This window comes from Enhydra lutris, unplaced genomic scaffold (assembly GCF_002288905.1).
Source record: "Enhydra lutris kenyoni isolate GAN:26980312 unplaced genomic scaffold, ASM228890v2 scaffoldscaffold24, whole genome shotgun sequence".
NCBI lineage: Eukaryota > Metazoa > Chordata > Mammalia > Carnivora > Mustelidae > Enhydra > Enhydra lutris.
The window spans coordinates 19,408,461-19,433,394 of NW_019154108.1; the positions used below are offsets into that span (position 1 = coordinate 19,408,461).

The following is a 24,934-nucleotide window of genomic DNA, read 5'->3' on the forward strand; positions in this document are numbered from 1 at the left end:
CTTTTTGTTAAATCATTCGGCTCCATGACCTGAGGTGTGGTACTGAAGACAGCACCAACTGGCTTCACATACATTGTATACTTGAATACTGCAGTTGATAAATCACTCTACTCATCAAAATAGAAACACATGTATTAAGTATCTAATTGTGTGCCTGATTTGGAAACATTCAGAATATGTAGGCTAAATATTAAAATTAATTAGTGCTTGTTATGGTTTCATGGGTCAGGTGAGATGTCTGTTATTATAAAAAAGGGAGGAGGCTTCCTATGTATTAATTATCAGGTTACCAAAGCTCTGGGTAAATTTGGTAGGAATGTTAAGAGCAGCTTCTCAGCAAGTACTTGTTGTGTGGTTGAAAGCTGGATACTTTGTTTACTTGGGCCAAAATGCAGTTATATAAGGCTTTTTTTTTTTTTTAAGATTTTATTTATTTGACAGAATGAGAGAGAGACGGAGCACAAGCAGGGGGAGTGGGAGAGGGAGAAGCAGGCTGCCTGGGGAGCAGAGAGCCCAATGATGGGCTCAATCCTAGGACTCTGGGATCACGACCTGAGCCAAAGGCAGACACCTAACCAACTAAGCCATCTAGGTGCCCCATATTAGGCTATTTTTAGTGATAAGAAGTTATTTAAAAGTTGCGACCCTCCAGAATCTGACCTACAATGTCCTGATATTGTATTCTTTTTGTTGTTGTTTTGTTAAAGATTTTATTTGAGAAAGAGAGAGAGAGTGCATGTGAGTGCACAAGCAGGGGTAGTGGCAGAGGGAGAGGGAGAAGCAGGCTCCCTATATGGGGTTTGATTCTAGGACCCCAGGACAATGACCTGAACCGAAGGCAGATGCTTAACTGACTGAGCCACCCAGGTGCCCCCTGGTATTGTATTCTTTTCTGTGGTCAAAGTCATGGATAAGGAAATCTATTTTCTAGCGCTGAATAAGAATAGATTTGGGTGTGTGGTCAGACCTATGAGTATTACAAAGAATAGATAAGCTACCATTTTAAAACAACAATTTTAAGCTGCAGTAGTTCTATTCCTTTTAGCTTGATTTAAAGAGTAAGAGGGCAAAAGGAAAATTAACACTTATCAAGTACCAGTGTTATATGTCAGTTATACTTAGTCACATACAGCGTCATTAAAGTTCACAGGAAGCTTGTAAAAGGTAATGTTTCCATACTGGTCAAGGAAGAAACTGAAGATTACAGACTGGGAGGGCAGAGCTGGAATGCACACTCAGGTCTGCTGGCTTATAATCTTTCCACAAAATCACTTAGCCACAAACAAAAAAACCCTTAAAATCAGGTAGGATTAGACAAAGTAAGAGTTTCTCTTTAAATTTTTTTTTCATTTAGATGTAATTTATATCTGCAGGGGGAAAAAGTGAATAAAAGCTATTGCATAAGGATGCTTGTATTCTACAAGTCTTTTGATGGGGAGGCAGTAGAAAGAGGTGAGAATGGTAAATGTACATTAAGCAATATATAAATTCTGGGTATTCTGAGTTTTATTGATTTTCCAAAAGTTATTTTCAGGATTGGCATTGATGTTACTATTCTATCTCGTTTGTAGGGACACTGAAACTATTGACAAATTCTATACAATTCTTAGGGAAGACTGCTATAAAATATAAAAATTATTTGTATTTTTGTGTACCTAAAGTACTTTGTTCTTACCTTAATTACTGCACCCACCATACAGCATTCTTATCACTTCTCTGCTCTCTGCTATCTCTACTGGAAAGTGGGTTTCTTCAAGACAGGGACCATGTCTTCTTCACCATGGTATCCATAGTAACCTGGACAGTGCCTGAAATACAATGTTTAGTAAATGTTTATAGAAAGAAACAACAAAAGGATTCATCTTTCTGATCCCAGTTTCCTCATTTCCGAAATGAGAAGATAGTAAATTCTCCTAGATCCCTTGCCAGGAGTGTCATGACATTTGCTCCAATGCTGTTTACTGGAGTTGTAAGCCACAGACATAAAAGGTATTATTCTGATGATTAATAAGGGAGTAATTTTTTTTAACCTAACATAAAATTTTTATTCTGGCTAAAATCTTTTTTAAAGATCTAATACATTTCAGGAAAGAGATTCAGGGTATTTTAGGTACTATGTGGCAGTAATCTCCATCCTTGGGCTCTAGAGTTGAAAGAAAAGAAGTATCCACACCAGAGATGAGAACAATCTTTCGCTAGGTGGCTCTCTTTTCCGTGAGTGGGTGGTGCGTCGGTGCAGGGAGGGATGACAGGGGATATTGTACAGCTGCAATCACCACGCTTCACACCACATCACAGTAGGCTATAGCAGCAGGAGGGGCAGGGCATAGTTCAGGTTCTGTGTCATTAATGATAATCTTCTTGGGATTTATTTCAGATGGTCTGTGTCCTTTCGTTTTCCTCCAAACTTATATACGTGAGGTTCCAAACAGACATTGGTCTAGTCTTGTAATAGGTGTGGTCTCACGGAAGGATCTGGAAAGTGCCTCTTTCTAGCATGGAAGACAGCAGGAAGCAGTTACCCAAACCCAGCCAAACCAGAACAGCCCATTAAAATGCTGATTTTAACTATCTAGTGAGGGCTGCGTTCTGGGGGTCGGGTGGGGGTTATACACCCTGAAGTGCTTGGGTACTGTTATGTAAAGGGCCCCACAATACAAATCGGAAATAGGATTTGTAAACTGTCAAGTAAGTCCTTTAAACCATGTGAATGACCACTACTTCTCACACTCCATAGTATTATTGACCCCATTCTTTATTTCTGCTTTTTAGCCCCAAACCTGACACAAAGTACACCTAATGCTTTCAAAAAGATTTGTTCGAAGAATGAAAATCCTTTTCCTCAATGTCTTTCATCGGAAGTTCCCGTCAGCCTCTAGGTTCTCGTTAATACTATTTTACCCAACGTTTTTCTCTCAGACCCAGAAGATACAGAGTGACAAGTTCTGAAACGCTGCGGACCCATCAGAGAAGTCTGCAGAGGGAGGAACCGGGAGGTCTGCCTCGGGTAACCCAGTGGGACCCCCACTGCGGGGTGCCTCTGAGAGGGACGGCAGTCGTGGGCGTTTCACCACGTCCCTGGCTCTAAATGCTAGAAAACCTTGTCAAGTGTGCTAGGACGTGTTCCCACACTCACAACGGCGGCCTCCCCGCAGCAAGGAGGTGGCTGGATGGCCGAGGGCGAGTGGGCGGCGGTTCGGGGGATTTCGGTAAGGGGTCGACCCGCTCGCGAAAGTCCGAGGTCTCTCCCGGCAGGAGAGGAATCTGGGTCGTCGTGTGCCGTTCTCCTCCCTCAGGGACCCCGTCCTGGCGGGATCCCGCCTCTTCGAGCCCGAGGCAGTCCTGGGGAAACCCCTCGCCCGCCTCGCAGCTTTGCGCCGCGGCCTCGCCCCACCGCCTCGCCCTCCACGCTCGGTCCGCAGCTCGCTGGCCTTCAGGTCCGGCGGCTTCCTCGAAGGCCCGCCCCTCTTCACGCCCCGCACTGAGAGGAAACGAGATGGTTCCCGCCCGCAGGCGGGTGGAAAAGCCCACGGTGAATGCCTCGGGGTCCCCCCATTGTTGCGGGAAGGGGAAAGGGAAGAGGAAATGAACTTCACCGCCCAGGAGATCACCCGGATTCCCAACCTGGGGGAGGCTTTCAGACGGAAGGGAAGCCAAGGGGGAACCCTGGGCACTTTCCCGGGAATCCGTTCGCCCAGGGAGGGTCACCCGGTCCGCACACAGTGGTTACTATGACAATACAACCACAGCCTCCAGTTGCCATGGCAGCTGCTTATCCAATGCGATTGGTTTCCTTTCTCTGCCTCCCCGGGCTCCACCCCATCCCCTTCAACAGTCTCCAGGCGTGCAGGAGGTGGGGCCCCCAGAAAAGGGGAGGGGGTCCTTAGCGTCACTCTTTGGGCCGCGAGGGAAGACTAGAGTTGAGGGACTGGCGGGCGGAACTGTAGGAGGAAGGGGCAGCGTTTCCGGTAGGGAAAAGTGGAGGAGTGGAAAAAGGAAGCGAGAAATCGGGTGGAGTGGAAAGACGGGGGAAGACTTTGAGTGTAACTCCTGGTTGATTTGGGCTCGATGTTCCCGGTGAGGCTGGGGTTGCCCCCTCGCGCGGGAGAGGGGTGGATTGGCCGGAAGCCGCCGAACGCCTCCAGCAGGCCGCTCAGCAGCGGCACAGGGGCCTCACAGCTAGCCGATCCCAAAAGGGAGAGCTACAGAGAGGCAGAAGTCACCCGGAGGGACGGGCGCCACTGAAATCTCGCGAGAGGGACCCCCCACTTCCTTCCTCTGCTTCTCCCTCCTCTTTCCCCCCCGCCCCCTTCCCTTCTCCCTCCCCCTCCCCCCTCCCGGTCGGAGTGTCCCTGCGCCCCACGGGCCAGAGCAGCAGCGAGAGCAGCTTTCCCCGCTCCCTCCCCCTCGCCTCACTCACCCCCACCCCCCCGCCGAGCGAGGAGGAGCCGGAGGAGAGGAAGATGGCGGCGGCCGCCAGCACCCGCGGTGCCGCGGGGCCGCTTCGAGGAGCCTGAGAGACCCACAGAGGCTTCGCGGGAAGACGCGGCGGCGGAGGATGAGCCTGCAGAGCGCGCAGTATCTCCGGTGAGTGCAGAGGTCGGCCCCGTACGTGGGGGGAGCTGGTCGAGGGTTGGGGCGCGGAGCAACAGCCACAGAGGTGGTGTGTCGGGGTGGCGGGGGAGTTGCTGTGTCCTCTCCTTCCCCCGCGGGGAGGCGGGGGCTGCGAGGGGATCCGCGGGAGGGGGCGGGGCGGGCACACACTCGGGTGCCTAGCCCCCTCCTGCCGGGCTGAGTTCCAGCGTAGCCAGCTAGTCCTGGTGCCGGGAAGGAGGTTAGAGAAGCGTGAGAATGTGTGTGCGCGCGCGCCCCCAGGGTCGCAGGCTCGCTGGCGGGGGACTTGTGGTGGGGGGGGGGGGTGGCGGCGACCCCGAGTGGAGGTGGGCGTGGAGTCTGATCCCGGTGGTGGGGGTAACATTGTGCGGTGTAGGGTGTGGGATTGGTTGGGGCGATGCATGGGGAGAGGACGAGGTGGAAGTCTGCACACCTGGTGGGGGGGGTGTCGAGGAGGGAGGTCTAGAGGAGAGGGAGACCGCTGGAAACCCGAGTTTGTTCTCTATTCTCGGATTGAAAGTGCTGAGGAATAATGTCCTCTGTAAGTTGGCGGGGTGGGGGTGGGAGATTAAGAGGGAGAATGGATGAGGAAGTGAGGAAAGAGGGAGGTACTATGGACGGTGTTGGGTTCCCCAGAAGAAACTGAGTTAGAATTAGTGTAGTCGGAAGATACCATTCTGAGAGTCGTGTGCATTCATTAAGAGTGGTGTAAGGGGGGCGCCTGGGTGGCTCAGTGGGTTAAGCCGCTGCCTTCGGCTCAGGTCATGATCTCAGAGTCCTGGGATCGAGCCCCGCATCGGGCTCTCTGCTCAGTGGGGAGCCTGCTTCCTCCTCTCTCTCTGCCTGCCTCTCTGCCTGCTTGTGATCTCTCTGTCAAGTAAATAAATAAAAATCTTTAAAAAAAAAAAAAAAAGAGTGGTGTAAGGAACTTGTATGTCGGAGGTAGAGTGACGCATGGGTACAGCGTGTGCGAGTATGTGATGTGTGTCTGGGTTGGTGTAAAGGAAGCGACTGATAAACATTTTAGGAAGGGAAACATAGATACATTGGAACCAGGTATACGATGATGAGCATATTGAATGGAAAGACACCAGCGATTGTGTAGCTAGGAAGGTTCCATGGAAGCAGAATAAGAGCTTGGAGGTAGAAAAAGAGGGTCAAAATCTTGATGGCAGAGAAATATAAGGTTGTTGGAGCCTGAGATTAATTGGAGAGTTACTACTTCTTAGAAAAGGGGAAGGAAGGCCTTAAAGCGGATCCTTTTTGTTTTTCAGGAGCAGAACTAAGGCAGGCTTATGGGAAGATCTTAAAAAAAAAAAAAAATGATTTCATACCCTGTAGAGGAGGGAATTGCATGGGTAGAAGTCTGAAATGAGCAGAAAAGTCACTTTATCTGTTTAGTGAAGTGAAAGCATTGGTGATTGGCTTTCTATATGCATATTACAAGAGAAGGTAGGTAGTAAGTGATATAGGAGAGTGGTTATTCTGCTTACGAAAGTAGTAAAGTTTCATTAAGCAGAGTGTGGAAAGGAGAGAGTGATGAGATCTTTGAATTATGGTTGAATGCCTGAGTTTAATAGTGACAGGATTCACACAACATATGTGCTCCATGACTGTAGGGTAGTTGGAATGTTATCTTTCTATCACAGTCCTTTTTCTCCACTATTATCCTTTTATTATTTAACATGTCAGATGAACTTAATAAATACAACTGTGGGAAAGCTCTATAGTAGATGATGTAGAAGGGAGATTATGGGAACCATTAGGATAGTACTTAATTTTAAGGAATTTGCTGTTTAGTTTATTAGGCAAGTAAATTAATAATAGCACAGAGTAAACTATGACAAGTATCAAAAAGATGCCAAGTATTATAAGAGTCCAAAGGCAGAAGGTTACCTGAGCAATTGGGGGAAATATGGAAAAGCTTCCTTTGTTCATTTGCTCATTCATACACTCATCATTCGTCATTTTGTCGATCATGTATTTGGGAGGCATCGTCCCAGTGGTGAGAATAGAAAAGAACTCTACCCTCTTCTTACTGAGTTTACAGTTTGTTAGGGTTCAAGGAGAAAATGCCACTCAAAATGGACCTTAAGGATAAGCAACATTTTGGCACGTGTGGATTGAGAATGGGGAATCCAATGGAAGGAAACTGAGCAGAGATATTAAGATAGGAAGGTTGGGGACCAGGGAAGGTTTTTAGTCTAGTTAAACAGGAATATAGGGTGATGCACCTGGAAAAACTTATATGGATTTTTTTTATAGATGAAGTTCGACCCCCCCTTTTTTTTTTTAACAGATGAGGAAAGTATAGCACAAAAAAGTAAAAGTTGTTGAGGACCATATAGCTGGTATGTGGAAGCGCTGTAGGTCTTCTAACTCCGTATCAGCCATACTGTGTGACATGTCTGGGTTCATCCATTCTTTCCACAAGTATGTACTGGGAGTTACATATATACCAGTCACTCTTGTAGATGCTGAGGAGACAGTGGTGAACAAAAGAGAAAACATAGGAAGACATTCTTGGTAGAATTATGCAGTCAATAAACAAATGAACAGGTAAGTTTGTTAGGTGGTGACAAGAATTAGGAGGAAAAAGCAAGATATGGATATCTTGTTTTGTAAAGACAGGGTGATCAAGGAAAGCCTATTAGGTAAGGTGCCCGTATTTGAGAGGGTTTTGAATCATGATCAGTAGTTTATAGTTAAAATGCATGAACAGTAGAGAATCTGAGACGCTTTGTTTAGAAGAGCATTCACATGTTCATAGATAGGTATTATCGATGAATCTGTATAACGTAATAATGGGCAGTTAGGACCAGAAATAAGGTGGTGGAATAGAAAGATATGAAAGCAAACTGGGAGAGTGGTGATAATTTTAATGAGAAGATCGGCTGGTTTTGAGAGGCTTCTGTGTTAATCTGTTTTATATTTTGTGAAATTAGCATGTTAGGGAAGATGTATCCTTAGATTGTGGAATCACTGGTAGACCACTTGAGATGATTTGAGTTCTTTGAAGAAGGGAGAAAAGAATAAGAATGAACACCATGTTTAAGTAACTTATATTTTCTAGCTAAAGTTGAGTAAGCAGAATTGAACAGGCATAGGACCTGGAGTCTCTTAAGGATGCCTGGGAGCCAGTCTTTCCTCAGTCTTGCATGTCTGTTCTAAAGTAAATAAAGCAAGTCTTTGGGCGAATAGTAGTATGGGACTTAGAGGGGAAGGAGTAATAAGGACTTGGACAGCCCAAATTTCCCTTTTCCTCTTCAGGTAATCATTCTATTTAAAGTCAGTGGAGAGGAGGCTAGAGAATGTCTTCAGGGAAGCATCATGTTCACTTTCTTTTCTTTGTTGGAAACTGAACCTTTGGTTTTTAGACAACTCTGGAAGGATGCTCGGTATTGCTGAACAAGTGTGGTTGGGGTAGAGCAATTATTCTTTGTGACCTTGACTTTCAGGAGAGTTTTGTTGCCTACCTTTCTCAGTGGTATAAGACCATGACTGGGCAATTTTTAAACTGCATAGCTACAGATCTTTCCTTATGTAGATGAAAATTAGCTTTGTATCAGCTGAATTAATTTGCTGGAGGAAATGGACTAGGGTGTTTGGAATTGAATTGGTGGGGTGGTGGCAAACCAGGGAGTAAGATGGCAGTTTCAGAAGAGTGAGATAGAGGTTATGAAGTACAAAGCATCACTAAGAGGAAGACAAGGAGGGAATTCAAAATTAAGTGGACTGAATTAGTCTTGAGTTGTAGGAATAGAACAGAGATGGAAGGAAAGAAAACCTGTCTTCTGCGTGGGAAAGAAGGTGATGTTCTAGGCAGGATAGGATGTTGAACATTTTTTTTTGTTGTTGGAAGAGAAGTGTCTTTTTAATTTTTTTCTTTTTTGAGAAGTGTCATTTTTTTGAAATAGCAGATTGACAAGACTCTTATCCAAATGCATAAATTGAGAATACTTCCTACATTTTATAAAAATAAGAGGGGCGCCTGGGTGGCTCAGTGGGTTAAAGCCTCTGCCTTCAGCTCAGGTCATGATCTCAGGGTCCTGGGATCGAGTCCCACATCAGGCGCTCTGCTCAGCAGGGATCCTGCTTCCCCCTCTCTCTCTGCCTGCCTTTCTGCCTACTTGTGATCTTTCTCCCTCTGTCAAATAAATAAATAAAATATTTAAAAAAAATAAGAAATGGTCTTAAATATGAGGGTGCTAGACTGAATATCGTTGGAAATCTATTACTCAAATTGAAAAATTCAGTGTTTTCTCTTTCGATTTATGACAGAATGGAAAGATTTTGAAGACTTTGACACCTCGAGTAGAAGAAAAGGGTGTATTGAATATTGTTCACTTAATAAGGGTGGAAGAAGGATAAGGATAATCCATGGATGAAATAGTAGGGGATGTATATCCTGCTTTAAATCAATGATATGTTAGGGAATAGAAATAGGGGAATTAACATATCAAAGTTGGGAAAGCAGGCGTGGGGAAAGTATTGAAGTACCATACAGGGAAGACATCATCAAAGTTGTTTGGAAAGTTGAGAAAATAGAATAATCCTAGCCAGAGGGAATACCAGTCAGATAGGTCAAATCCTGTTATAAAAGGTGGTGTGCCACTCAATGACGTCTGCTGCTCTTGGTACTCTGTACTCCCCCCATATCTTTTTGCTTCGGTTTCATCCTATGCCATAGGTTTTCGGGAAGATCCACCTAAAGTTGATCCCTGATATTAGACCCTTTATAAGAAACATCTACAAATTGATTTGTTAGGATTTTTTTGCATCATACTTCTGTTAACAAAGAGGCTGCATTCCAGCGGCACACTTCTTTGTCAGAAACTTTGTTGCAAGAGATAGAAATAATGTAACTGCCACAAACTGTAATTGTTTTCTGAGACAGTGGAAAAATGGTTATCATTTATATACTAATTAAAATAGTCCAGTAAATTTTTTTTTTTAAAGATTTTATTTGTTTGAGAGAGAGAGAGAGAGAGAGAGAGAGAAAGACCACAAGTAGGCAGAGAGGCAGGCAGAGAGAGAGAGGGGGAAGCAGGCTCCCTGCCGAACAGAGAGCCTGATGTGGGGCTCCATCCCAGGACCCTGAGATCATGACCCAAGCCGAAGGCAGAGGCTTAACTTACTGAGCCACCCAGGTGCCCAGTCCAGTAAATTGTTAAGATAAAATGTGTCACTGTAAATCTTGGGACACAGGGAAATAAAAGGTGGAGATGAGACTGAATAAAGTGGTAAACAGAGCCATTTATCTTAGCCTAGGGAGAGGAGCAGGGAAGTTAGTGGGAGCAGTTTGGGAGGAATACATATACTAAATAGGTTCCGGAAGATTCTGGTAATTCTGGGCTGGGCATTAATTGTCTCTAGAAGCTTCAGGAATCCTATAGTGTAATAGGAAATCATATACATTAAAAAAAAAAATGCTGTAGTGCATACATACACCCAGGAATCCTGTAGCACATGCTGATTCTAATTCATGTGGTCAAGAAGTGTCCCCCTGTCCCTTCCCAGGATTTAAAATAAAATAGCTTTGGTCCCAGAAAATTAGCCAGACGTGACTGATTTACCAAACATGGTAAAATTGTTGGGAAAAAAAATTACTCTCTCTTGAGGCTTAGAACTCTGGGGTTTGTTGTTGTTGTTGTTATAATGGTTTTAGTAGCATTTTACCTGCTTGAATATTGACTGGCTAAATTATTTTGTCAGTTACTTTCTGCTTCCCTTGTGGTTTCAGTTGGATTCAAAATGTATACTTCCTGTCCTAGACTATATTTCATTGCTTTCTAACAGCTGTTGTGTTCTACCTTCCTGGTAGATGAAACAACTGCTGAGCTTTTGTTTTGTTTTTAAGGTGCTCTAGTAAGATCTGGACACACTAGTGTAGCAAGTTTCTGGAGGCAGTTTTGGGGTAGAGGGTGGTTCAGACTTTAAAAGAGCTAGTTTGTTTTATAGTGGATTAATATTGTTTGCTGTCTCTAACTACATCTCTAATCCTGTCTAGCCTTTCAGATTTTTGGTTCTAGTGGCATGAATGAGTACCTGATAGTTTAGGTGGCTTCATTTACCTGATTGATCTTGTTTAGAGAATAAATTATTGAGCACCTGTCTTTTGCACAGTGGATTGGTCATCTGTAGGTGCGTATTTTGGCAGGTGGTCATCACATGTCATTTAAGTTTTACAGTCAAGCTGTATTTTAATTTAGTTAATGAATTGTTGGGAATGGATTTATCAGTGGTCTAGGAGATTATAACTAAGAAGGGCCAATCAGCAGTAACAGGAATATGCAGGGATGGAGTTTTGGCAAACGTGTCACAAGGTAAGTGAGAACTTGTAACCAACTCCTTTCTTGTTAACATGTAAGTGGAGCTCCTTAGGAAGGTGGTTTTCACTCCCTTAGACCCAACTTTTAGTCAGTAAGAAGAGTAGATGTTTAAGCAGTTGTTTAAGAAAACTTTAGGAATCTCAAGTAGAGTAGGTAGCAATTTTGTTTCAGTTTATTCCTCCTTTGCTTCATTTAGAACTGGGTTTCTTAGCCTTGGCACTTACTGACATGCCATGTTACTGACATATTGAGTCTCATGGTTCTGGTGTGGGAAGCGGTCCTGTGCACCACGGGACATATAGTAGCATCCTCGGCCTCTACCCTCTAAATGACGGTATCGTACACCTGCATTTGTGACAACCAAAGATATTTCCACACATTGCCAAATGTTCCTTGTGAGTGCATATCCACTCTCAGTTGAGAACCACTGGCTTAGAAGATATGTGTAAGAAGGTTATACATGCACAGCATAAACTCTTTTTCTTGTTTTCTCCTTCAAGCCATAGATTACTTCTTAGGCTTCTCTTAACTGTTTTCTCTTAGGTGTGGTAGACTAGTTACCATGTTTAGACTTGGTAGGAATTTTGTACATATTTTAAATGTATTTTTTAAAGTCTCTTTCATTTTATTGGCAGTTAATACTATGTGCAGAGCACAATTATAGGGCCTTTGCCTGTGGGAAACCCAAAGATATTGGAGAAAGACATTTAAGTAACTATAATAGCAGATAAAGTAGAAAGTGCTATGATAGAGAAGCTGAGTACTATAAATATAGGGAAGAAGAACCTTATTCCATCAGAGGTGGAGGTGGGGTGAAGAAGGTATCTTGGAGGTAAGATTGGATCTGCGTTTTGAAAAATAGATGGGACTTTTAAAAGTGGATATTAGGAAAATTGACATCTCAGGCAGGAGGAACATCTCATAGTTTTTTACTCCAAATAAATTTTTAAACATTTCATTTACTTTCATTTAATACATGACAGTATTCTAGCCAGGGCTTTCTAAATTCTTCTTAGGTAAGATAGGTAAGGACCTAGAAATAGAGATGGAGAAGTGGTGGATCTGAACCCATGATGGCATGTGTAGCTGGTGGAAGGGAAGAACCAGTTTGGTTAGAGTCCTGAAGGACCCCTTCTCCTGTGCACTTGATCACATGCCATTTCACTAGAACTGCATTTCAGTTCTTTTGTCTCTCCACTTTTAGTTAGTTTATTATTTTAGTCTATTTAAATATTCCCCCTAATCATCTTTTGTGGACCCCTCTTCATTTTCTCTTAAAAATCCTTTCCTGTTCCTGTTTTCCCTTTAGATTCCGTCCTTCCTTACTGGAATTTCTTGCGGCTAACAATTTCAAGTTTGCCCTATAGTTTTTACTCTTATTTACCATCTGCTTTTCCTTAATCCTTTATAATCCAACTATTTTTTTCTTAGCGGCTTACTGGAATTAGTATTTCTAGTGGTGGCAAAGAACTTATGGCCAAATTCATCCACTGATTGTTTTTCTTTCTCACTTAAACTGACACTTCTGTTTTCCTTTTTCTCTGCGTCCCTCTCATATGCATCCATTCATCCCTCCCACAAGTAAACATTCAGTTTGGGCCAAGGTATATATCCCAGGTCCCTGGGAATAAAAAGAGGATCTATTGTCAAGTAGTTTTACCAGGGCCTACAAACAAGTATATAATTATCCCATAGTTCATAGATGCTATGGCTTATACGCAGGGGCCTTAGGGAAGTTGTTGATGTCTGTTGTTTTTAGCACTGAGATTCCATGATTTTAAATATCCTGCCTTTTATTTTATTTTGTTTTCCTGGTTTGCCTTGCCCCGTCAGTGGCAAAAAGAAATGCATGGCCCTTTTCCTTTTTTTTCTCTTCTTTCAATGCTTCTTTTCCTCTGATAACACATCCACTTGCTGTCACCACATCATCGTTTAAAATCTGTCAAATGGGGGCGCCTGGGTGGCTCAGTGGGTTAAGCCGCTGCCTTCGGCTCAGGTCATGATCTCAGGGTCCTGGGATCGAGTCCCGCATCGGGTTCTCTGCTCAGCAGGGAACCTGCTTCCCTCTCTCTCTCTCTCTCTCTGCCTGCCTCTCCGTCTACTTGTGATCTCTCTCTGTCAAATAAATAAATAAAATCTTTAAAAAAAAAAATAAATAAATAAAATAAAATAAAATCTGTCAAATGTTTACTTAGTATAAATCATGGTGTTAAGTCCTAGGGAGACACATGTATTAGATGTCATGTCTCCATTCAGAGAGTTTATAAACTTTTTAATGAAATAGGCATAAACATAAAATAATACAAAACAAAGAACAATTGAATATGGTAGTTTAGAGCATGGTCTCTGGGGCAGAACTGTCTGGATTCAAATCACAGCTCTACCACTTACTGGCTGTGTGACCTTGGACAAGCTTCTTAAGCTTGCTGTGCCATAGTTTCCAGATCTGAAAAGTCGTGATGATAATAATAATCTTTATCTCATAGAGTTATAATGATCAAGCGAGTTAACTTGCAAAGTATTTGGTGTGGTTCTGGCACATAGTAAGCACTATTAGGCTTTAGTTATAGATAGTGCCTGAAAATTAGCCTCTGGCACTGACTAATCTGGTAATTTTGCATATCTACCCTCTGGACCTTCCTAATTTTAGAAGCCTTTTTGTCACAGCAAACTCAACACTCTTAAAGGTAAACTGGTAATTCTTTTTTTTTTTTTTAAGATTTTATTTATTTATTTGACAGAGAAATCACAAGTAGGCAGAGAGACAGGCAGAGAGAGAGGAAAAGAAGCAGGCTCCCTGCCTAGCAGAGAGCCCGGTGTGGGGCTCGATCCCAGAACCGTGGGATCATGACCTGAGCTGAAGGCAGAGGCTTTAATCCACTGAGCCACCCAGGCACCCCTCAACTGATAATTCTTACTCTTCTCTTCTCACCCTGTCTCTCATATTTCCTCATTTTGCTCTTTGGTGTTACCACTCCTCATCCTCCCATCCAGGTTTAAAGCCTTGCAGTCATCTTTGATTTCGTTTCCCAGTGTCTTCAGACTATTCCACACCTAAACTGTGTTTGGAAATGATGCCTTCCTGTTGCCTCTTCTTTTTCATGCCTGGCACCGTCAGCTTTATGGCCCTGCTGTTGAAATAAGTCTTCTACCTGATACCTTGGCTACACTCTGGCAAGTAGCAAGAAGAAAGTTTTGACTTTGGGTTTTTAAACATCGCCTATTAGTCTGTTTTTGAAGTCACAACCTCTCTGGATCTTGATTTCTTTCTTGTTAAAATGGAATATTGATCTCATAAAATTGTTGTCAGTGTTAAACAAAATAATAAAGGTTTACGTACGTTTTGCAAATTTTGGTTCTCTATCACACTCCACTTGTCTCCCTGCCAGTTGACCTTCACATTGCTCCTGCATTAATATTCCTGCAAAGCACTATATGTCGATTTACCTTGCTTAACCTCCTCAGTCTGGCATTCTAGGTCCTCCATAAAATGACCCTTATCTACCTGTGCTGCATGATATCTTGTTACGTTTTCTAAGAACTCACAGTGCCAGCCAGAGTAATTTACTTACTGCCTTCTAAACAAGGTTTATCCATTCCTGCTTAAATCTCTGTTCCTAGGCCCTTTTCCTTACAGTAAGTACTGTCCTGCACTCTCTCATTTCACCTTCTCTGTGAAGACTACTCTGGTGATTTCTGCATTCTTTGAACTTTGTAGTAGTTCTTGTCTCTTAGTCATTTGGTAGTACACTTTCTTAAATTTGTAATAATCTCTTTTTTTTAATATAAGTAAATTATCTCTGCAGCTAGGCTGAGTATGACAGAAACCATGTCTCAGCATTTTTAAATACACAATGTACATAATGAGTATTCAGTAAAGTTTTCATGCTTTTTTGTTTTGTTTTTGCAAAACATTTACGAAATACTTACGGTTGCCAGTGCTAGGCCCTGAGAATGTAAGAATGAATGAACTGATTTTTCTTCCTTAGGATAGTGGTCTTCCAGTGGAGATGGATGTTACACAGATATTCCCATATAATGTGGTAAATACTGTGTTAAATATTTTCAAGGATGGGGTGCCTTGGTGGCTCAGTGGGTTAAAGCCTCTGCCTTCGGCTCAGGTTCCGATCAGGTCGTGATCTCAGGGTCCTGGGATTGAGCCCCACATCGGGCTCTCTGCTCAGCAGGGAGCCTGCTTCCACCTGTCTCTCTGCCTACTTGTGATCTTTGCCTGTCAAATAAATAAATAAAATCTTTAAAAAAAATATTTTCAAGGATGCCAGAGTATACTGAGGGAAGTGGAACTTTTATTGCCGGGGCAGTTCAAAGAAAACTTCCCACTTGAATCCCTGAGCTCAGTCTTAAAGGATGAGTAGGATTAATGAGGCGAAGAAAGAAGGGAAAAATGTAGTAGGCAGAGGAACACAATGAGTAAATAAATGCCTGGGGCAGTGTGTTTGAGAACTCTAAAAAGTTTGGTATTAGAAATGTTTGAGGCTTTGGTTGATGTATACAGCATGGTCAGATCAGACTGTCAGTCAGGTTATGGTGTATAACTTACAGAGATTGCTATTAGCTCTGTCTCATTCAGCTTTTCTTTGGGAGCCCAAGGTTCTTTTTTCAACAATCTGGTCATTAATCTTACGGGAGCAACTTATATTTGAATGGCTCATGTTTGTTGTACATATTCCTATTAGAATAGGGAGACAGAAGAAAAAGATACTTATATAATGCCTACAGTCCTTCCTTTGAGATACATAAAGATTTAAATTTCCTTTCCTTAGCTTTGAAAGTAACTTCATCTTAGGTAAAAATTAGTTATTTGGAACATTATTAAATTATTATTTAAGAGACGGAAGTATTAGTGAATACGTGTAATTCTGAAAATAACTGGGTTGATAGGACTAATTTTTTAGAATCTTCACCTCTTGAGTCCAGACATGGAATAGGGTTGGAGGTGAGGGAAGAAAGGGGAGAAAACCAGAACCTTAAATTAGTGAAGTCTCTTTGGATTAACCTTTTTCAAGTCTTTCATAAAACAAAACATTTGAGACCCATTTTGATGATTAATATTTTGTTCCCATAGTTCTTAATGGCATTTTTCTTTCTGTAATGTCTGTCTTAAGTGAGAAGATGGTTCTAAAATCTATTGTATTTGAAGAGCTGCTGTATTTAATGTGTTAATATCCTCAGTCTGTTTCTTAAAACTCTGTGGGTTCACTGAACACATAAGTTGAGTACTTTTTCCTTCCTTCCTCTTTCCAGAAGCCTAGCATTTCAGTGGTGTTAGTTCGGACACAGTATATTAGAATGTGTTTTACTAATGCTATCTCTTAGAAAGGTCATGAATTATTACTAAGTTTTTTAACAGGTGAGGTACTATGCAGTAATGAGATACCGGTAGAAAGATAATCAGAGTAAAATACAATTAGAAGATGATATTCAAAGAAGAAATGAGTTAAAATGTATGCTTATTTGAAACTTTTTTTTATTGCTGTGGGAAAAGATAAAAAGCATAGTGTTAAAAGAACCATCACAGGATGAATTTGAATATAAAAAGGGTATCCACAAAATTTTGTGCATGTGCACACATATAGTTTGTGTAAAGTAATTTAAAGTGAAAGTTTTGTATTTTAATACCTAATTCTTTAAAGTTGTATTTCTTAAACTGCTTATTTTAAATAATTAAGATAATATTTGTTTGACTGAAATAATCATTACTTTTGCTGTGTTTTGTTTTTTAATGGAAAAAAGGTCAACATTTTAAGACGCATAACTCAAATTTAAGGCATGTTGGTCATAAATTCTGGTTTATAATAGGAAAGGAGAAGCAAATGTTAATAGATTAATTGCTTTCTAATTTGAAAAAATTTATTGATTAAATTGTTTGTAACTCATACTCAAGCATCTTTTTGGTATCCTAAGAAAGCAGGGTGGTGTTGAATGAGCAAAGCCTTTAAATTAAGACTAGCCAGGGCACCTGGGTGGCTCAGTCAGTTAAGCATCTGCCTTCGACTCAGGTCATGATCTCAGGGTCCTGGGGTCGAGCTCCCCATCGGGCTCCCTGCTCAGTAGGGAGTCTGCTTCTCCTCCTGCCTCTGTGCTCTCTCTCTGTCAAATAGATAAATAAAGTCTTTTTAAAAAAATAATTAATTAAGACTAGCCTAATTTGTGTTTAGATTGTCATGAGTTCAGATCCCTGCTCTGCATATGGCAATGTAACCTTGAACCTCTCTAGTTTTACTTTTCTACTCTGTATTTTCCTTTCTATTAAATGACAGTGATAGAATTCTTAGAATTACTTAGAATTACATGAGAAAATGTGTATATAAAGCAGCATAGTAAAGAGCCTAATTTATGCATTGTATTCATTTTCTGCACTTCTGAATATATCAGTATATTACTTATTAACTTGCTAAGGTAGTTTTTGAATTAGGCAGGAGCAGATTGTGTCTTACTGGCTATAGGGTGGTCTAGTGATCTTTACTGTGAAGAGGGCTACTATATTCCTCAAGGGTACTGTCTTAAATTTTATTAGTGCTTTATATTTTCCAAAATACTTTTATTTAAGTGTATTTTTAAACCACAGTATACAGTAACTTTGTATAACTTGCTCGAATGGCATATTGTAGAGAAGGAAAACAATACTTAAGGTAACTGATTGGTGGCAGAGTTGGGATTGGCCTTTGCTCCCTCTTTCTCCACTGCACATACTTGGGCAGTGCTCTTAAAAATGAAGTTTCTCTTTTGGTGTCTGTGTTTGCCAGCGATGCTATCAAATGGTGCAGTGTGTGTTATTTAGATGGTTCACAATTAGTGGTTGCAAATTCATATATTAAAAAACACATTTCCTAAGTTACTTTAATTTTGTAAAATTTCAAATGGTGATGTAGATTTGATCTTGCCACTTTTAGCATCCAGGAAAGTACTTGTTTGAAATGGAACAAGACAAACCCCAGAAAATTGTAAGAATGATCCTATGACCATGAAAGAGTGTGCAAATCATTGCTGGGACAGTGAGTATAAATCTGGACTGTCCCAGGCACACAGGAATATATGGTCATCTGACCATCCAGAGTTGTGTCGCTTTCCAGTTATTTTTTATATGTAAGGTAACATACTTACATACTCATATATTTGTATGTATGTATATTCTTTAATAACTGGGATTGGACTGTATTCTCTTTTTGTGACCTGGCTTTTTTTTTTTCATTTAACATTTTATTAAAGACAGGTTTGTGATCATATATCTGAAGCATCATTGGAAACATTAGCATACTGTTCTGTTCTTTGGGAATACCATAGCTTTCTAAACTGATTTCCTAAGAGTAAAAATTTGTGTTATTTCCAATACTTTATTATTTTAAAAAGTGCTGTGATGAACATCCTTGTACACACGTATCCTGTGTGCACTTGAGTGACAGGGTATGTATGCACATTAAAAATAATTTGTTAGGTGTAGGCAGAATAGCACCCCGACCCCCCCCCCCCAATTCAAACCCCAGAATATATCTACATCCTGATCCCTGGAGCCTGTGAATTTGTTACCTTAAAATGGCAAGGGAGAATTAAGATTTCTAAACAGCTGAGTTTAAAATGAAGAGATTATCATGGATTATTTGGTGGGCCCAGCGTAATCACAAGGATCCTGTAAGTATGGAAGAGGGAGAATAGAACGATCTACTGGAGAGCGCATTCTGCTGGAATGGAGGGGATCACAAGCTGAGGAACACAGGCAGCCTTGTGAACTAGGTAAAGCCAAAACCCTAGAGTCTCCAGAAAGCAACACCGTTGTGCTGGCACCTTGACTTTAAACTACTAGGACTCATTTAGGCTTCTGACTTTCAGACCTGTAAGATAATGTTTTGTGTCGTTTTAAGGTGCTATATTTGTGGTAATTTGTTACAACCACAAAAGGGAACTAACAATACATAGTAGATACTACCAGGAAGTTTATGCTATTTATTCCCACCCTAACAGTGTTTGAAGGTACCTGTTTTCTCATATCCTCACCAGTACTGAATGTCTCCTGTATCTCTCTCTCTTTTTTTATGAAGCAGACTCTTTGATGTCTTTATTTGTGTTACACGTGAGCAAATCTATCCAATACTCTAGTGTTTCCAGAGTGCATTCCACTGAAAATGAATTGTGTGGGAAATTCATAGGTGTTAGGATTCTCAATGTTTCTAAGGCAAAATAAATTCAGAAATACTGCGTTACACTGGATTCTTTATATGGAAAAGTTACCTCGTGGGATTTACCTAAACAATGGGTTACCTCGTTGGCTCAGTGGGTTGAAGCCTCTGCCTTCGGCTCCGGTCATGATCCCGGGGTTCTGGGATCGAGTCCCGCATCGGGCTCTCTGCTTGGCGGGGAGCCTGCTTCCTCCTCTCTCTGCCTGCCTCTCTGCCTACCTGTGATCTCTGTCTGTCAAATGAATAAATAAAATCTTAAAAAAAAAAAAAAGTGTTATCACAAAGTTAGCGTGATACTCCAGATAAAGTATTGGCCAAATATGGCACTGAAAAATAAAGAGCATGGCTTTTGTTTTCTGACAGCCCTGGATTTAAATTTGATGTATGATCTTGGCTAAGTTACCTGACCTTTTTAATTCCAGTGTTGTCAGTAGTAAAATGGAGGTATGTTTCTTACGGTTTGACAAGGAATAAATGAGGTAAAAGAATAAAAATCGATAACGTGCTACTTTATTCCTAGTTTTTTTAAAAAGGCAATAAACGCAGTTATTATTATTAATATTAATAGTAGGAGTGTATTATTTGGTATTTAAAAACCTCACATTCTTATGGAGCAGTTGTCCTATGTTATTGTTAATGGATTTCTTCAGTTTTTTTCTTTATTTGAACTTACTGTATATTCCAAATTTTGGGACTACGATAGGAGCACTGGGTCAGGGACAACCCTGTGAATACATGTGCATTTGACTTATGGCCTTTTTACTTTTAATCGTCTCAGAGAACTAGGAATAGAACTTATTGTAGTAATTTAGATGATTGCTTTTAAGGAAATTGGGATATGGGGTTGCCATAGTGGATGTTGTAAACTGTCTTAGGGAAACAGTTCCAAGAACCTTAGAAGATTATTCTGTCTGTCACATCATTTCCAATACAGGGCGAGAGACATCGTGATTTACGTTAAGGGTATGTGTGGAGATAGCAGGACATAGCTAAAGAGGTGGTCAGGTGAAAGTTTTCAAACTCAGTGCAATTTGAATTTGAGGCAAGTCATAGGAAGATGGTAGAATGGTAGAATCAGAGGGAGAAAGACCACTCTAGTGAGTTAGAAGAAATGATTAATTAGGAGGGTCCAGGTGAGAAACAGGGCCAGCCAGACTGACTAAAATACTTACTTTATCTTCATACAAGATCCTGTCGAAATAGATGCTTTTCTTTTTTTTTTTTTTTTAGAATTTATTTATTTATTTGACAGACAGAGATCACAAGTAGGCAGAGAGAGAGGTGGAGGCAGGCTCCCTGCTGAGCAGAGAGCCCGATGCGGGGCTCGATCCCAGGACCCTGGCACCATGACCTGAGCCGAAGCAGAGGCTTAACCCACTGAGCCACCCAGGCGCCCCGAAATAGATTCTTTTCTTGATAAGATGTGAGTTACTTTTCTTTGGGTTTAGATCCTACTGTGGACATAATTCTTTTTTTTCTTTCTTTCTTTCTTTTTTAAACAGTTTATTTATTTGGCAGAGAGAGATCACAAGTAGGCAGAGAGGCAGGCAGAGAATAAGAGGGAAGCAGGCTCCCTGCTGAGCAGAGAGCCCGATGCGGGGCTCGATCCCAGGACCCTGGCACCATGACCCGAGCCGAAGCAGAGGCTTTAACCCACTGAGCCACCCAGGCGCCCCGACATAATTCTTTCTTTATGTTACGTGGTTCAGATCCCCAGATTCCCAAGTGAGGTAAGATGAAAATGAGAGAACAGTTTAGAACCTGGGCATGGTGGCCATGTAAAGTGAGGCTCAAAGTGATATAGTGTGATACCAAGCTAATAAACCTTCAAGTTTTCTACTTTCCTACATGTTACCTCCAGTGCTTCTTCATATGTGAACTGACAGTCTTTCCACTATTTTTGGCAGCTGGTATGAAGCTGCAAGTGATGGCCGTGCTCAAAAATGTGTCCCGTGATCGAGCCCCACATCGGGCTCTCTGCTCAGCCGGGGGCCTGCTTCCCCCCTCTCTCTCTGCCTGCGTCTCTGCCTGCTTGTGATCTTTCTCTCTCTGTCAAGTAGATAAATAAATAAAAATCTTAAAAGAAAAAAAAAGATGTCACCATGAGTAATTTTCTCTCATTTTTTTTTTTAAATATTTTATTTATTTATTTGACAGACAGAGATCACAAGTAGGCAGAGAGGCAGGCAGAGAGAGAGAGAGGAGGAAGCAGGCTCCCCGCCGAGCAGAGAGCCCGATGTGGGGCTCGATCCCAGGACCCTGGGATCATGACCTGAGCCGAAGGCAGAGGCTTTAACCCACTGAGCCACCCAGGTGCCCCATTTTCTCTCATTTTTAATGCACACTGCTTTCTTTTGTGTGAGGCTTTCCTTGTTTTTGTGTTGCATTTGCGATGTGTGTGATATACTCTGATTTTTGTGGCCATACAAGTATACTTTTTAGTGTAAATCTTTGTGAAACTTTGATAGGGAATATTGAGTCAGTAGTCTTTATTTTAAATTGTTTTGGTGTGCTATGATTTTATTATTTTTTATTTTATGATTTTATTAAAAATATTTTTAGGAATAATTTGTTTCTTGTTTCAGCGGCTTCTTAATGTTTGTGCTCTAGACCCTCTTCTGTATGGGTCCCCGATTAGGGGACTGCAGTTTGGCAATGCTAACCTAACTTTTGGTTTTTTTTTTTTCAGTGCTAACATGGAGGCTTGCATAGAGTAGCAGTATCGTACCAGTGAGGTATGATAACTTCAAGGAGAGAGGGTGCTGGTTTGTGCATTTGACATGATTAATAAGACTAAAGCAACAATTTCATTTTGTGCCAGACCCTGTTCCAAATGTTGTATATTAAATGGATCCTCCCAGTACCCCTGTGAGGGGTGTACTATTGACTTCATTATAGAAGAGTAAAGAAGCAGAATATAGTTAAGCCTGGTGCCATGCATAAAGTAGCTGAACCAGGAGTTGGGCTCTAGAATGCTTTGAACCATACATCATATGGACTCTACCTCTGTAGTCTCATATTTTTATTTGCTTAGGATTGTAGGATTTTAAAATGTTATTTTTGTTTTGTTTATATATTTGTTATTAGATAATATATTTCTGTAAAACGTTTAAAATGCATAAGTATATATGTAGTGTATATGATTTGAACAAACTTTTTTCATCAGTCTTAAGCTTCCTAATGCATTTATTTTTTGTGGAATAATAAGGGAGAGGGCAGGGTAGTTTTGCCAGGAAACTTATTAAGGGAAAGAGAAGGGGAGATTGTTTTTCTTTTATATCTGTAATAAATTAACATAGACTGCTTTGAACTTACTGACTGGTTGGCCTGCTGTTCTTCTCTCATAGCTGTTCTTCTGCAGTTTTTGTCTTCAGTATTGCTACTTAAATACAGTGTATTTCCCAAAACCTTTCGGATATCAAGAACTAGCTACTATGGGGAAAAACAGTACTGATCCACCTGGGCTAATAGGACAGTGGAGGATGACTTGCCAGTTTTATAATTTAAGTATAGAAGATTAAGACTGCTTTTTCCTTATTGTCGTGGTTGACTTATTACACAAAGGTGTTCAGGTATCAGCTTCTGACCTTAAAAGAAATAGAATTTTACATGTGTGAAATAAAAATTTTAAGTAATAAGTTGCTTCAGAAGGAAAGTTCAGTGACTTTTTAAAAGAAACAAATTACTAAAGCTTTCATATGTGGCCTGATGTCTTTGAATTTACCATTTTTCTACTTAAACACATAGCTGATTCTGAGAGAGTGAGACTATGGTTAACTCTAGAAAAGGGACAACCTTCCTGTACTTATCTCACAGTCTTAGCTTCTTTTCATGTTACTGTACATTGTCCTTGACAAGTTCCTTCTTACAGAAAGTCTTTCTTTGAATCATCTTAGAATTTTGTTAGATAAATGACCAGATGTTTCTCTTTTTTTCTCAGTTCCCTTTCATTGGTTACATTATTTTGTGTTTGTTCACCATTTTATTCCCATGTTAAGATTTGAGGGGAGGGGTTTCTCAATTACTGTCATACAACTTTATTTTATTTATTTTTTAGGTTTTATTTATTTCAGACAGAGAGAGCGACATATGTGCACCAGCAGGGGGGGGAGGGCAGAGGGAGAAGCAGACTCACTGCTGAGCAGGGAGCCAGACATGGGGCTCCATCCCAGGACCCTGGGACCATGACCTGAGCCGAAGGCAGACGCTTAACCAGCTGAGCCACCGAGGTGCCCCTGTCTTGGAACAACTTAGAACAATACTGACAATCAGTAAATGTTGACCAATAATGTCTATTTATTTATTTATTTATTTAAAGATTTTATTTATTTATTTGACAGACAGAGATCACAAGTAGGCAGAGACGCAGGCAGAGAGAGAGGAGGAAGCAGGCTCCCTGCTGAGCAGAGAGCCCGATGTGGGGCTCGATCCCAGGACCCTGGGATCATGACCTGAGCCGAAGGCAGAGGCTTTAACCCACTGAGCCACCCAGGCGCCCCTAATGTCTATTTATTGCAAACATTTTGAAATATATTAATTTCTCAGTTAGAATGCTTGACATATTTCAGTCTTTAGGAGATGGTAAAGTCTGAATAGTATTATTTTCCTTTGTGATGTAAACAAAACTAGGCACACCTGACTTAGGCAATGAAAAAAAGCAAAAACTGTGTCACTGTCTTTTTAAAAAATGCAAAGAAGACATCCAAATGGATGTCACATGAAAAAGTGCTCAGCATCACTTGGCATCAGGGAAATAACAGATCAAAATTACAGTGAGGGGGCGCCTGGGTGGCTCAGTGGGTTAAAGCCTCTGCCTTCAGCCCAGGTCATGATCCCAGGGTGCTGGGATCGAGCCCCACATCGGGCTCTCTGCTCAGCGGGGAGCCTGCTTCCCTTCCTCTCTTTCTGCCTGCCTCTCTGTCTACTTGTGATCTCTGTCTGTCAAATAAATAAATAAAATCTTAAAAAAAAAAAAAAACTACAGTGAGATACCACCTCACACCGGTCGGAATGGCTAAAATTAACAAGTCAGGAAACGACAGATGTTGGCGAGGGTGCAGAGAAAGGGGAACCCTCGTACACTGTTGGTGGGAATGGAAGCTGGTGCAGCCACTCTGGAAAACAGTATGGAGGTTCCTTAAAAAGCTGAAAATAGAGCTTCTCTATGACCCAGCAATCGCATTACTGGGTATTTACCCCAAAGATGCAAATTAGTGATCTGAAGGGGCACGTGCACCGAGATGTTTATAGCAGCAATGTCCACAGCAGCCAGACTGTGGAAAGAACCTAGATGTCCTTCAGATGAATGGATAAAGATGTGGGGTGTGTGTGTGTGTGTGTGTGTGTGTGTGTATACACACACACACGCACACATGCATAGAATGGAATAGTATGCAGCCATCAAAAAATCCAAAATCTTGCCATTTGCAACTTCGTGGATAGAACTAGAGGGTGTTATGCTAACTAAAATAAGTCAATCAGAGAGAGACAATTATCATATGGTCTCTCTGATATGAGGAATTTGAGAGGCAGGGCAGGGGGTCATGGGGGTAGAGAGGAAAACATGAAACAAGATGGGAGCCGGGAGGGAGACAAATCATAAGAGACTCTTAATCTCAGGAAACAAACTGAGGGTTGCTGGGGGGTGGGAGGGGAGGGATAGGGTGGTTGGGTTATGGACATTGGGGAGAGTATGTGCTATGGTGAGTGCTGTGAATTATATAAGACTGATGATTCACAGACGTGTATCCCTGAAGCAAATAATACATTATATATTAATTAAAAATGCTAATG

At 41.4% G+C, this 24,934-nt stretch overlaps 2 protein-coding genes across 6 annotated transcripts in view; one reads left to right on the forward strand and one right to left on the reverse strand.

The window, feature by feature from the left end:
• The window catches only part of LOC111150726 (nicotinamide nucleotide adenylyltransferase 2), a 192,718-nt gene extending 188,275 nt beyond the window's left edge, over positions 1-4,443 (reverse strand). The window contains exons 1-2 of one of the 3 annotated variants that reach the window (XM_022508290.1): positions 4,421-4,443; positions 1,676-1,808 (exon numbers count right to left, since the gene is read on the reverse strand). The gene's annotated coding sequence lies outside the window, so the exon portion shown is untranslated. Of the gene's footprint in view, positions 1-1,675; positions 1,809-3,136; positions 3,435-4,420 lie in introns of those variants that run through there. The other 2 variants (XM_022508288.1, XM_022508291.1) reach the window with 2 other exon arrangements.
• Positions 4,444-4,540: 97 nt separating this feature from the next.
• LOC111150723 (SMG7, nonsense mediated mRNA decay factor) overlaps positions 4,541-24,934 on the forward strand; it is a 91,757-nt gene continuing 71,363 nt past the window's right edge. For all 3 annotated transcript variants that reach the window (XM_022508281.1, XM_022508283.1, XM_022508282.1), the window contains exon 1: positions 4,541-4,587. The gene's annotated coding sequence lies outside the window, so the exon portion shown is untranslated. The remainder of the gene's footprint in view (positions 4,588-24,934) is intronic.